Source organism: Hemitrygon akajei, chromosome 3, assembly GCF_048418815.1.
Source record: "Hemitrygon akajei chromosome 3, sHemAka1.3, whole genome shotgun sequence".
Lineage (NCBI taxonomy): Eukaryota > Metazoa > Chordata > Chondrichthyes > Myliobatiformes > Dasyatidae > Hemitrygon > Hemitrygon akajei.
Genome location: NC_133126.1, coordinates 174,329,891 through 174,344,249, shown reverse-complemented (window position 1 = coordinate 174,344,249; position 14,359 = coordinate 174,329,891). Strand labels below are relative to the sequence as shown.

The 14,359-nt window shown below is 51.9% G+C and overlaps 1 pseudogene; it reads right to left on the bottom strand.

Annotated features, from left to right (window-relative positions):
* The window catches only part of LOC140724600 (very long-chain specific acyl-CoA dehydrogenase, mitochondrial-like), a 64,510-nt pseudogene that overhangs the window by 27,694 nt on the left and 22,457 nt on the right, over nt 1–14,359 (bottom strand).

Below are 14,359 nucleotides of genomic sequence, written 5' to 3'. Positions count from 1 at the left end.
TTGCACCTCAGTTTTCTTTTGTATTTTCTCTCCATTTAGAAGATAGTCAAACACTTTCTACCAAAGAGTATGACCTGATGCACCATCAATAACTCACGCCGAGACTTAGGAAGTGAGATATCGGCTTTTATTGACTGAAGGACAACACTACATCCTGGGGAAAATGAGGGAGAGCAGCAGGCCACAGTCGCCTTTATACAGGGGTCTGTGGGAGGAGCCACAGGGGTAGTCAGCAGGGTCTTGGGAGGAGCCACAGGAGCAGTCAGACAGGTATATCTAGTTCACCACATTCACCCCCCCTTTGTTTAAAAAAATTCCCAAGCATATTTACAGGTTAAGTCGATCAGGTGGTCGAATCGTTCGCTGCGATCTACGTAGCTCCGGCTGCAATTGCACAGGAGCCGGAGGTGATGACGGCACAGGTGCCGGAGGTGGTGTGTGCTCCGAAGGCGGAGAGTGGGTTAATTCTGTCCCAACAGGAGGTGTCAGGGACCCCTCGCGTGTGAGCGAGGGCCCTGGAACAGACGCATACGGAGTCTGTGTGGGGCACGGAGCGTGCGGAGTCACCTCGGGTACAGGGTGCATAGTTACCGTGGTGTGCTCGGGGTAGTGGTCTGCTGCTCCGGCGGGCGCCAGGTCGCGGACAGAGACCGTGTCCTCCCGCCCATCAGGCAAGACCACGTAGGCATACTGGGGATTAGCATGCAGGAGGTGAACCTTCTCGACCAGTGGTGAGTACTTATTACTCCTCGCATGTTTACGCAGCAGCACTGGCCCCGGGGACGTCAGCCAAATTGGCAGGGTGGTCCCAGTGACAGACTTCCTGGGAAAAGAGAATAAGCGTTCGTGAGGGGTGGCATTAGTGGACGTACACAACAGGGAGCGGATAGAGTGGAGTGCCTCAGGGAGGACCTCCTGCCATCGGGAGACCGGCAACCCTTGTGACTTAAGGGCTAAAAGTATGGCCTTCCACACTGTGGCATTCTCCCTCTCCACCTGGCCATTCCCCCGGGGATTATAACTCGTGGTGCGACTAGTAGCTATGCCCCTAGCAAGCAGGAACCGGCGCAACTCGTCACTCATAAAGGAGGACCCTCTATCACTGTGGACATAGCAGGGATATCCGAACAGTGTGAAGAGCTGGCGCAGGACTTTGATGACCGACGTGGTAGTAGTGTCGGGGCAGGGAACGGCAAAGGGGAATCGCGAGTACTCGTCAATAATACTGAGAAAGTAGACATTGCGGTCGGTGGAGGGAAGGGGGCCCTTAAAGTCAATACTCAGTCGCTCAAAAGGGCGGGTGGCCTTGACAAGCTGCGCAGTGTCAGGACGGTAGAAGTGCGGTTTGCACTCAGCGCAGATCTGGCAGTCCCTGGTCATCGTCCTGATGTCCTCCAGGGAGTACGGCAGGTTCCGGGCTTTAATGAAGTGATAAAACCGGGTGACCCCCGGGTGGCAAAGTTGGGCATGAAGGGCATACAGCTGGTCGAGCTGGGCACTAGCACACGGTCCCCGGGATAGGGCATCAGATGGTTCATTGAGCCTGCCAGGCCGGTACAGGATATCGTAAGTATAGGTGGAGAGTTCTATTCTCCATCGCAAAATTTTATCATTTTTGATTTTGCCCCGCTGTTGGCTGCTGAACATGAACGCAACCGAGCGCTGGTCGGTCAGCAAGGTGAACCTTCTGCCGGCGAGATAGTGCCTCCAGTGCCGAATAGCTTCCACTATGGCTTGGGCTTCTTTCTCCACCGTGGAGTGCCGAAGTTCAGAGCCTTGAAGGGTACGAGAAAAAAACGCCACTGGCCTGCCTTCTTGATTGAGGGTAGCAGCCAGCGCGACGTCAGAGGCGTCACTCTCTACTTGGAAGGGAATGGTCTCGTCCACCGCATGCATCGTTGCTTTGGCAATGTCCCCTTTAATGCAGCTGAAGGCCGCTCGGGCCTCGGCAGAGAGGGGAAAGGTGGTAGACTTGACCAGGGGGCGGGCCTTGTCTGCGTAATGGGGAACCCATTGGGCGTAATAGGAAAAAAAACCCAGGCACCGCCGGAGGGCCTTGAGAGTAGTGGGAAGAGGGAGTTCTAACAGGGGGCGCATACGGTCGGGGTCAGGGCCAATGACCCCGTTCTCCACGACATACCCAAGGATAGCGAGCCGTGTGGTTCTGAACACACACTTGTCCTTGTTATAAGTGAGGTTCAAAGCATCGGCCACCTGGAAAAAACGCTGGAGGTTGGCGTCATGGTCCGACCAGTCGCGACCACAGATGGTGATGTTATCTAGATAGGGAAATGTGGCCGTCAGTTTGTACTGGTCCACCATCCGGTCCATCTCCCTCTGGAAGACTGAGACCCCATTTGTGACACCAAATGGGACGCGCAGAAAGTGATAGAGCCTGCCACCCGCCTCGAAGGCGGTGTAGGGGCGGTCCTCTGGGCGGATGGGGAGCTGGTGATAAGCGGATTTCAGATCAATTGTCGAGTACACCTTGTACTGAGCTATCTGGTTGACCATATCCGCGATGCGGGGTAGGGGGTACGCGTCAAGCTGCGTGAATCTATTGATGGTCTGGCTGTAGTCCACAACCATCCTATTTTTCTGCCCAGTCCGAACAACGACCACCTGGGACCGCCATGGGCTTGTGCTTGGCTCAATGATCCCCTCCCTGAGCAGCCGCTGCACCTCTGAATGAATAAAGGCCCTGTCCCCCGCACTGTACCTCCTACTTTTAGTTGCCACAGGTTTACAGTCGGGGGTCAGGTTGGTGAACAGCGATGGGGGAGGGATCTTGAGGGTGGAGAGGTTGCAAATAGTGTCAGCAGCACAGCCAGCGGCATGGTGCTGGGCGGGATGTGGGGTTCGGGGTGTATGTGCGTGTGGTAACGGAGTATATGGCGAAGTCCCACCAAACTGAGGATTCCTGACAGTGAGTGGTGGGAGGGGCCCGTCATATGCCATAGTCACACTTTCGAGATGGCTCTGGAAGTCCAGCCCCAATAGCACAGGTGCGCACAGTCGAGGCATGACCAGGAACGCAAAGTTCCGATATTCTGTGCCCTGCACCACCAGTGTTGCTACACAACCCACCCGGATGTCTGTGGAATGCGACCCTGAAGCCAAGGTGATCTTCTGACGGACCGGCCGTGTAACGAGTCCGCAGCGTTTCACTGTGGCCGGGTCAATAAAACTCTCAGTGCTGCCCGTGTCAAACAGGCAGCGAGTCCTGTGCCCCTCCACCAGGATGTCCATCATCGACCTTGCGAGCTGGTGCGGGGCGCTTTGATCGAGGGTCACGGAAGCCAGCGTTGAACTGGGCGTGTCGAGGGCGGGGCCTGGTGACGCCGGCAAGGATGGCCGCTCACATCCGGGCATGCAAGAGGGCGGCTCCCAGGTCGCACACGGGTAGGTAGGGGCGGGGCCAGGTGACGCCGGCAAAGATGGTTGTCCACATCCGGTCATGCAAAATGGCGGCCCCCAGGTCTCAGACGCGGCGCTGCTCGACCCCGGGCGCGGTTTAGATTTACAGACCTTGGCGAAATGGCCCTTCTTCCCGCAGCTGGAACAAGTCGCTTCGCGCGCCGCACAGAGTTCCCGGGCATGTTTCCGAAGCCCACAAAAGTAACAGAGTTTCATACCTGGCGAATTCGTGGGGTTTGAGATACCGCGACTGGCTGCGGCGTTGGCGAATTCGCTCGGAACCGGGGAATGGCTCGGTTGGACTTCTTCGGCGTACAGTTGCGCAGCCTCTATCGAACTGGCCGTCTCTATCGCAGAGCGTAAGGTAAGATCAGCTTTTTCCAGCAGCCGCTGGCGGATACACACTGACCGAACCCCAGTCCCAAAAGCGTCTCGGACCAAGAGTTCCTTATGCTGTTCCGCTGAGAGCGCTTTGCAGTCACAGTCCCGCGCGAGTATCAGTAACTCGCGAAGAAATTCAGCAGTCGACTCCGTAGGCCGCTGTTTTCGCGTGGCCAAGCGGTGCCGTGCATAAACTGGATTTACTGGCCGCAGGTACTGTCTTCGGAGGGCGGCAAGCGCCTCCTCGTAGGTGGATATGTCCCTGATGAACGAATAAACTTTTGGGGCGACCCTCGAGAAGAGAAGTTTGTGCCGAACAGCCGAATCGGTGGCACGAACCTCCTCTAAGTACGATTGGAAGCACACCAGCCAGTGTTCAAAGGCAAGAGCTGCTCCAGGGTCTCGGGGGTCCAAGTCTAGACGTTCTGGGCGTAAAGCGGTTTCCATGTTGTAACGTTCAGTCAATAAAATTGATGCACCATCAATAACTCACGCCGAGACTTAGGAAGTGAGATATCGGCTTTTATTGACTGAAGGACAACACTACATCCTGGGGAAAATGAGGGAGAGCAGCAGGCCACAGTCGCCTTTATACAGGGGTCTGTGGGAGGAGCCACAGGGGTAGTCAGCAGGGTCTTGGGAGGAGCCACAGGAGCAGTCAGACAGGTATATCTAGTTCACCACATGACCATACCCTTTCTGACACTGTATTCCATCTGCCACTTCTTTGCCCATTCTCCGAATCTGTCTAAGTCCTTCTGCAGCCTCTCTACTTCCTCAAAAATACTTGCCCTTCCATCAGTCTTAATATCATCTGCTAACTTTGCAACAAAGCCATCAATTCCATCATCCAAATCATTGACAGATAACATAAAAGGAATAGGTCCCAACACAGATCACTGTAGAACACCATGAGTCACTGGCAGCCAACCAGAGAAGTCCCCCTTTTTCCCACTCTTTGCCTCCTGCCAGTCAGCCAATGCTTTATCCATACTAGAATCTTCCCTGTAATACCATGGGCCCATAGTTTGTCAAGCATCCTCATGTGCGGCACCTTGTCAAAGGCCTTCTGAAAATCCAAATTCACAACATCAACCCATTCTCCTTTGCTTATCCTGCTTTTTATTTCTTCAAAGAATACAAACAGATTTATCAGGCAAGTTTTTCTCTTGAGGAAACCATGCTGACTTTGACCTATTTTATTATGTGCCTCCAAGTACCCTGAAAACGCATCCTTAATAATCGACTCCACCAACCTCCCAACCACAGAGGCCAGACTAACTAGTCAATTGTTTCCTTCCTTCTGCCTCCCTCCCTTCTTGAAAACTGGAGTGACATCTGCAAATTTTCTTTCTTCAGAACCATTCCAGAGTCTAGTGATTCTTGAAAGATCATTACTAATGCCTCCACAATCTCTTCAGCCACCTCTTTCAGAACCCTGGGGTGTACATCATCTGGTTCAGGTGACTTATCTACCTTCAGGCCATTCAGTTTCCCAAGAACTGTCTCTCTAGTAATGGTAACTTCACACACTTCATGACCCCCAACACCTGGAAGTTCCACTGTACTGCTAGTGTCTTCCACAGTGAAGACTGCTGCAAAATAGTTATTCACTTCATCTGCTATTTCCTTGTCTCCATTACTAGATGCTGGATGTCTCCAGCATCGTATTCCAGTGGTCAGATATCCACTCTTGATTCTCTTTCACACTTTATGTTTATGGAGAAACTTTTGGTATCCTTTTCAATATTATTGGCTAGCTTACTTTCATGGACTGGAACATGTTGAGGGCGGCAGCTACCTATGGACATCATATTAACACTGATGAATATGCGAGATCTGTGACTGGCTATATGGAGAAGTGCACTAAGGACATCATTATTATGAAACACAACTCTGTGAGGGCAAAAGCCATGGCTGACAGCAGAGGTGCAGGCAGGGCTGAGAGATCGGGATGCTGCGTCTTTCAGATCAGCAAGAGCTGCGCTTTCCCACACCATCAGGGAGGTGAAATGCAATTATTCACAGAGAGTATACAACCATTTCTGTTGCACCAGAGACATTAAGTGCCATGGTAGCGTACCAGCTAGCGCAACACAATTGCAGCTTGGGCCGTTGGAGTTGACGGTTCAATCCCAGCACCATCTGTAAGGAATTTCCACGTCCACCCCCCACTGGACACGCTAGAGGCAGGAAACATGTTCCCAATGTTGGGAGAGTCCAGAACCGGAGGCCACAGTTTAAGAATAAGGGGTAGGCCATTTAGAACGGAGTTGAGGAAAAACTTTTTCACCCAGGGAGTTGTGGATCTATGGAATGCTCTGCCTCAGAAGGCAGTGGAGGCCAATTCTCTGGATGCTTTCAAGAAAGAGTAAGATGGAGCTCTTAAAGATAGCGGAGTCAAGCGATATGGAGAGAAGGCACGAACGGGGTACTGATTGTGGATGATCAGCCATGATCACAATGAATGGTGGTGCTAGCTCGAAGGGCTGAATGGCCTACTCCTGCACCTATTGTCTATTGGAATACGTGGGTCTTTCGCAGGGTGCTCCAGTTTCCTCCCACAGTTCAAAGACATACTGGGTAGGTTAATTGGTCACTGTATATTGTCCCATGATTGGATTAGGGTTAATTCGGGTTTGTCGGGAGTTGATAGGCAGCATGGCTCAAAGGGCCAGAAGGGCTTATTTAACACTGTATCTCTAAATAAATGAGGTACATGTGACAGGGAATTCAGAACATAATGGACTACAAGTCCACCTTGTGTGTTAACTACAGTGACTCTTCTCTTCCTGATAGACTAAGTGTGTTGCCTTTATGGCAGTTATTTAGTTTATAATATTTTCGCTTAGTAAATTCGTTGTCTGTGATATATCGCGGCATGCGATGACGTCACATCCGGTTTTGCCGCGTCTTGTGGGAAAATACCGGTTTGGAGAAACGGGAAGGTGGGGGCTCACATGTGCGAGTCCAGCGCAAGAAAAGTTGTCTTCTACGCATTAGAAACACAGTGAAGCAACGCTGTAAGTTCACAAGATAATCGACATGTTGAATTAAAATGTTAACACTGATTCTGTTAAAAGTAACGACGGTCGATAAGGTTTATGTTTTCATTAGTTAAAGAGTTGCGGATAGTTGTGTTGAAGTGTATTTAAAGCAGTCAATGGGGTAAGTAGATTCTGACTGTATGCTGCACTTTAATGTAATGTAGTTGTTGTAGTTTTACTTTTGCAAGTATTCACGATGTAAGTGTGATATCAAGAAGGAAACAAATACTGTACAAATCTTGTATTGTTTTATCAACAGTTTTCACCATACGTTAATGTGGAAGAGTGAACAGTAAATGGTTAATCTTACTGCGACCTTGTTTTCATTGACTACGGTTTACCTCGGTGTTTAGTTCAGCGTTCTGTTACACCCGAGTGAGAACACTACACTAAGTGTCTTTTACACTCAGTGTGAAGCACAGAACAATGTGCCGATAAGGAAGGAACCCTTCCTCCCGAGGAGCAGCTGATGTGAGGAAGACTCTAGCCAGGGTCAACCAATGTAGATTTACAGAGCTTAATAATGTACCTGGTTGGGAGCTGAGAGACTGAGCACCTGGTTAACTGAGCTTCTAACAGACATTTTCAACATCTCTCTCCACCATCTGCTCAGGCTTCAAGACAGCCTCCATCATCCCAGTACTCAAGTGGGCAACATAACCTACCTCAACAATTACCATCCCTTGGCACTGACTTCAACAATAATGAAGTCCTTTGAGTGGCTGGTTATGGATCTCATTAAATTCCACCTTGCTGCTACATTGGACCCTTTCCAGTTCTCTTATCACTCAAATCAATCCACTCCATCCTGTCCCAGCTGAAAAATGGTGCCTCATTTGCCAGCCCGATGTTTAATATGTTCATCCCTCAGAGGGTAGCGGGTAAACTGTCCTCGTTGGTTCGCTACACGTCTCTGTGTAACTGGATCCTGTTAATCCATGTTGGCAGAAGCATCTCTGGTGCATCACGCTCCCCAGGGCTACATGTTCAGTCTGCTGCTGTTCACACTGCTGGTGCATTACTGCACTGCTAGATCCAGTTCAAACTTGTTTCTTGTTGACCTCAAAGTGGTCGGCCTCAGCAACAACAACTATGAGACAGAATACAGAGGGGAATTAGAGCAGCTGGTAGAATGGTGCGAGCACAATTTGGACAGAACCAAAGAGATGACTGTGAACTTGCCGATCCTCAATGCAAATAAACAGCTCCTCTGTGAGAGAGTTAGGAGTTTCTGGAAATGCACATAACAGATGATCTCACCTCAACACCCATCTCTTTGGTCAAGAAGCACAGGAAATCTCCACTTCCTGAGATTGATTAAGTGAACCACTGAGCCCCTCCCCCCATTCTAACCCATTTTTACAGCAGCACCATCAAGAATGTCCTGACCAACTGCATCACCATCCGGATTGGGAATTGAAAGGCATCTGACCACAAGTCCCTACAAAGGATTGTGAGGACTGCTGAGAAGATCATTGCGGTCTCTCTTCCACCAGCAGAGATATTTATCGGGAGTGCTGCATACGTAAAGCCCTTGGCACTGTCATTGACTTCTCCTATCCGTCCAACAGTCTCTTTAACCCCCTACAATCAGGCAGGATGTACCAGAGCATGAGGAAGAGAACTGTTAGGATGAGAAGCAGTTTCTTCCCCCTGGCCATAATACTACTGAACTCTCTGCTACCACCCCGACCTCATCAGACATGAAGTACCAGAGGCATTATGCTGTTTACTTTATACCTGTGTCATAAATGTACTATAGCGACCGGCCTTGATTCTTTTCCAACTTGTGTTGTCTTCAAAGTAGTAGTTTTCTTCTGCTTCTGTTTAGCAGGCATATCTTAAGACAATCCTGAATAGTTTATAAATAGTTTTTAAAAAGTATTTACTAACTTTTCTTCACTTAAACGTTATTTTACTGGCTTGTTATGGAAGAGCTGGATTTCCACGTCTCAATCCTACGTCATCACATGACGTCCCCCCTATCCGAAACAATTATTAAGAAGTACACTTACTAAGATTTACAATAAAGAGAGACCTTATTGAATCTTACAAATTTCGGTCAGTGCTGGGCAATCAGGATAAAAGAAGAATATTTCTCCTGTCTAGAACCGGAGGTCACAGTCTCAAAGTAGGTTGAGGTACAGAGAAATTTCTTTTCTCACAGGATGGTGAACCTGTGGAATTCCCTACCACAGAAGATGATGAAATTTGTGGTAAGTATTTAAAAAGGAAGTTGTGGTGACCCACTTTCTGCGCAGGCCACCCGGCTCACAAACAGCCAGCGCGTGGGGAGAGAATTTGGTAATGCACCTCTGATGTCATTTCCGGCCGGAGAGGGCGGATGCTAGGTATTAAATGCCAGTGCCGCGAAGTTTGAATAAACTAGTCTCAAAATGACTTACCGACTGTGTGTCGTCTCTAGCTCTGTATGTAGTACATTGCTACATTGGTGACCCCGACGGTCCAAACGGGATTTGGACCGAAGATGACCGACTCTTCGTCTGTTCACGCAGTTTCGCTAAAACTGCCGACTTTCTGGACGCTGCGACCACGCGTGTGGTTTAGCCAAGCAGAAGCCCAGTTCCAGATTTGGCAGATATCCTCTGATTCCACGCGTTACTACCACGTGGTGAGCGCCCTTGACCAGGAGACGGCCGCCCAGGTTGCGGATTTCATACAGTCGCCCCCGGAAGAAGGCAAATATGAAGCATTCAAAGCGCTGCTCATTGGGACCTTTGGCCTCTCACGGTATGAGCGGGGTGCCCGCCTGCTTCACCTGGATGGTTTGGGAGACAGACTGCCATCAGCATTGATGAACGAGATGCTGGCCCTGGCTGACGGACACAAGCCCTGCCTCATGTTTGAGCAGGTGTTCCTGGAGCAACTGCCTGAGGACATACATCTGCTGCTGGCCGACGCAGATTTCAGTGACCCCCGGAAGGTGGCAACCCAGGCAGACGTGCTGTGGAAAGCCAAGTGGGAGAGCGTGGTGTCCGTGGGTCAGATTACCAGGCCACGCGCCCAACAGCAGACCAGACCAGGCCCGGCAGGGGGGCGCACACAACACAGAGGCAGGAGTGAGGACAGTGAACAGTGGTGTTTCTACCACTAGCGGTGGGGCACAGAAGCCCACCGTTGTTGCCCACCCTGCAAGGGCCAGGGCCAGAGCCAGCAGCTGCTAATGACTATGGCGGCTGGCCACCAGGACAGCCTCTTGTACGTCTGGGACAAACAGTCGGGACGCCGCTTCTTGGTTGACATCGGAGCGGAAATCAGCGTCTTGCCCCCGACGGGGTACGACACCCGCAGCAGGAAGCCAGGACCCACCTGAGGACTGCAAACGGCAGTACGATACGGACCTACGGCACCCGCACAGTGCAGCTGCAGTTCGGCGCCAGCCGGTTCACGTGGGACTTCACACTGGCCGCGATGGCCCAACCACTCCTGGGGGTGGACTTCTTGCGAGCTCGCAGCCTGCTGGTCGACTTGCAAGGGAAAAGACTGGCACATGCCGAGACTTTCCAGACGTTCTCCCTGGGTGAAGCCAAGTTGCCGGCCCCACACCTGGACTCCATCACACTGTCGGACAACGAATTCACCAGAATCCTGGTGGACTTTCCATCGATTCTGGCACCGCAGTTCACGGCAGCCATGCCCAGACACGGGGTACAGCACCACATTCCGACCCAGGGACCACCCCTCCACGCCCGTGCATGAAGGCTCCCCCCGGAAAAGCTCCGCCTGGCGAAGGAGGAGTTCAAGAGGATGGAGGAATTGGGGATCGTACGGAGGTCCGACAGCCAATGGGCCTCCCCCTGTACATGGTGCCCAAAGCAGCTGGGGTTTGGAGACCATGCGGCGACTACTGCAGACTGAACGAGGCTACAACTCCAGACCGCTACCCCATGCCGCACATACAGGACTTCGCAGCAAACCTGCACAGGGCAAGAATATTTTCCAAAGTAGACCTCGTCCGGGGATACCATTAAATCCCGGTGCACCCTGAAGACATCCCCAAAATAGCACTCATCACCCCGTTCGGCCTGTTTGAGTTCCTCCGAATGCCGTTCGGCCTGAAGAATGCCGCACAGACGTTCCAGCGGCTAATGGATGCGGTGGGACGCGACCTGGACTTCGCATTCATCTATTTGGATGACATCCTTATAGCCAGCAGTAGTCGTCAGGAGCATCTGTCCCACCTCCGCCAGCTCTACTCCCGCCTGAGTGATTTTGGCCTCACGATCAATCCAGCCAAATGCCAGTTTGGTCTCTATTGACTTCCTGGGCCACAGGATTACCAAAGACGGGGCAACACCTCTGCCCGCCAAGGTAGACGCGATCCGCCACTTTGCCCGGCCCAACACGGTCAAAGGCCTGCAGGAGTTCGTTGGTATGGTGAACTTCTACCACCGTTTCCTCCCCTCAGCAGCCCGTATCATGCGCCCTTTGTACACCCTGATGTCAGGTAAAGGCAAGGACATTGCTTGGGACGAGGAGGCCGCGGCCGCTTTTGTTAAAGCCAAGGAAGCCTTGGCAGATGCTGCGATGCTGGTGCACCCCAGAACGGACGTTCCGACCGCCCTCACGGTGGACGCATCCGACACAGCAGTCGGTGGGGTGCTGGAGCAGCTCATCAAGGGGCGCTGGCAACCCCTGGCGTTCTTCAGCAAGCACCTACGACCACCCAAACTCAAGTACAGTACTTTCGACCGGGAGCTGTTGGCACTGTACCTGGCAATCCGGCATTTCAGGTACTTCTTAGAAGGAAGGCCGTTCACCGCGTTCATGGACCACAAACCGCTGACCTTCGCATTCACAAAGGTATCCAATCCCTGGTTGGCTCGCCAGCAGCGACATATGTCCTACATCTCCGAGTACACGACGGACATCCAGCATGTCTCGGGGAAGGACAACGTCGTGGCGGACGCACTCTCCAGACCAGCTGTCCAGGCCCTGTCCCTGGGGGTGGACTATGCAGCACTGGCAGAGGTGCAGCAGGCAGACGACGAGATGCCCAGCTACAGGACCGCAGTCTCGGGTTTGCAGCTGCAAGACTTTCACGTAGGCCCAGGTGATAGGACCCTCCTGTGCGACGTGGCTACCGGACAACCTCGCCCCATCGTCCTGGCAGCCTGGAGGCGGCGAGTTTTCAACTCCATACACGGTTTGGTGCACCCATCTATCAGAACAACCATCCGGCTGGTCTCCAGCAAATTCGCGTGGCATGGACTTCACAAGCAGGTCAGTGAATGGGCCAGAACGTGCGTGCAGTGCCAAACAGCCAAGGTGCAGCGGCACACTAAAGCCCCGCCACAGCAGTTTGAACCCACCCACCGGAGGTTCAACAACATTCATGTGGATATCATGGGCCCCCTACCAGTGTCCCGAGGAGCGCGGTACCTCCTAACTATGGTAGACTGGTTTACAAGGTGGCCAGAGGCGGTCCTGCTCACTGACACATCTGCCGATTCCTGCGCTCGAGCACTGATTGCAACCTGGGTAGCAGGTTTCGGGGGTACCGGCCCACATTACCTCCGACAGAGGCGCCCAGTTCACCTCCAGCCTTTGATCGGCTGTGGCCAGCCTGTTGGGAACGCAGCTACACCACAATACTGCCTACCACCCACAGTCGAACGGACTGGTGGAACGCTTCCACCATCACTTGGAGTCGGCTCTCATGGCCCACCTGAGAGGACCTAACTGGGTGGACGAACTTCCTTGGGTCCTGCTTGGAATTCGCACAGCGCCCAAAGAGGATCTGCACACCTCGTCGGCCGAGTTGGTGTACGGCGCGCCCCTGGCCGTCCCAGGAGAGTTCATACCAGCCCCAAGGGGGCAAGAGGAAGAACCCGCAGCAGTCCTGGACAGACTATGCGAAAGGCTCGGTAACCTGGCCCCCGTGCCGACTTCACAGCACGGACGGACCCCGACCCATGTACCCAAAGACCTGCAGGACTGTAAGTTTGTGTTTGTACGAAGGGGCAGACACCGGGCACCGCTACAGCGGCCATACGAGGGGCCATTCAAGGTGATCAACAACAACGGGTCCACGTACGTTCTGGACATTGGGGGAAAGAGGAGGTTTTCACGGTGGACTGACTCAAACTAGCCCATGTGGACTTGGCGCAGCCAGTCGAGGTTCAGGTACCGCGGCGCAGAGGCAGACCTCCCAAACAGAGGCTGATCCAGACTGTGGACATTGGGGGGGGTGTATCACCGGTTCTGGGGGGGGGGGGGTTATGTGGCAACCCACTTTCTGCGCAGGCGAACCGGCTCACAAATAGCCAGCACGCGGGGAGAGACTTTGGTAATGCACCTCTGACGTCATTTCTACCCGGAGAGGGCGGGCGCTAGGGATTAAATGCCAGCGTCACGAAGTTTGAATAAACCAGTCTCGAAATGACTTACTGACTGCGTGTCGTCTCTAGCTCTGTATGTAGTACATCGCTACAAAGTACAGATTTCTAGACAGAAAAAGCACCAACGAGTATGAAGAGAGAGCAAGAATTTGGCTTTGAGACAGATGATTAACCCAATAGTATTGATGGTGGAGTCATTTCTATATTTCATGTGCTGTTTTGTGCCTCATGTATCTCTTACACCAGGTTCTACAGTTCCTTCTATACTGTAAAATAACATGTACCTGCATATAGACCATGCCTCCCAGGATCTGGATACATTCATCAATCACAAACCAGGCTGCCTCCTGTAGATAAGAATGGATCGGATAAATAGAAAGAAAATTCATCACTATTCAATTTAAGTCAATAGCTAATTTAACTTGGAGGTAAAAGAAAAATTGGAATAAGTTACACCCACAATTTCTCCTATTCCCATCCGAACAGAATTTCCTGTAATAATGTCATTAATGTTGGCAAGGGGATAGTGGCCAGCTTCAAAATTGACTTGTGAAATAGCACTCCCTCAAACAAAATTTGTATTTAATCTAATTAGATTAGTTTATGAGGACATTCAGTCCTCGTTTATTGTCATTTAGAAATGCATGCATGCATTAAGAAATGATACATTGTTCCTCCGGAGTGATATCCCAAAATAAAAAAAGGACAAACCAAGACTCACACTGACAAAACCACATAATTATAGCATATAGTTACAGCAGTGCAAAGCAATACCATAATTTGATAAAAGCAGACCATGGGCACGGTTTAAAAAAAGTCTCAAGTCCCAATCGACTCCAATAGTCCCGATACCAGGCAGCAAGAGGGAGAAACTCTCCCTGCCATAAACTTCCAGGCACTGCCAACTGATGCATTGGAAGCACCCGACCACAGCAGACTCTGAGTCCGTCCGAAAACTTCAAGCCTCCGACCAGCCCCTCCGATACAGCCTCCCGAGCGCCATCCCCTGCCGAACGCCTTCGACCTCGTCCTGGCCACCGAAACAAGCAAAGCCGCGGTCTCTGAGGCCTTCTCCTCCGGAGATCCCGGACCGCACAGTAGCAGCGGCAGCGAAGCGGGCATTTCAGAAGTTTCTCCAGATGTTCCTCCACG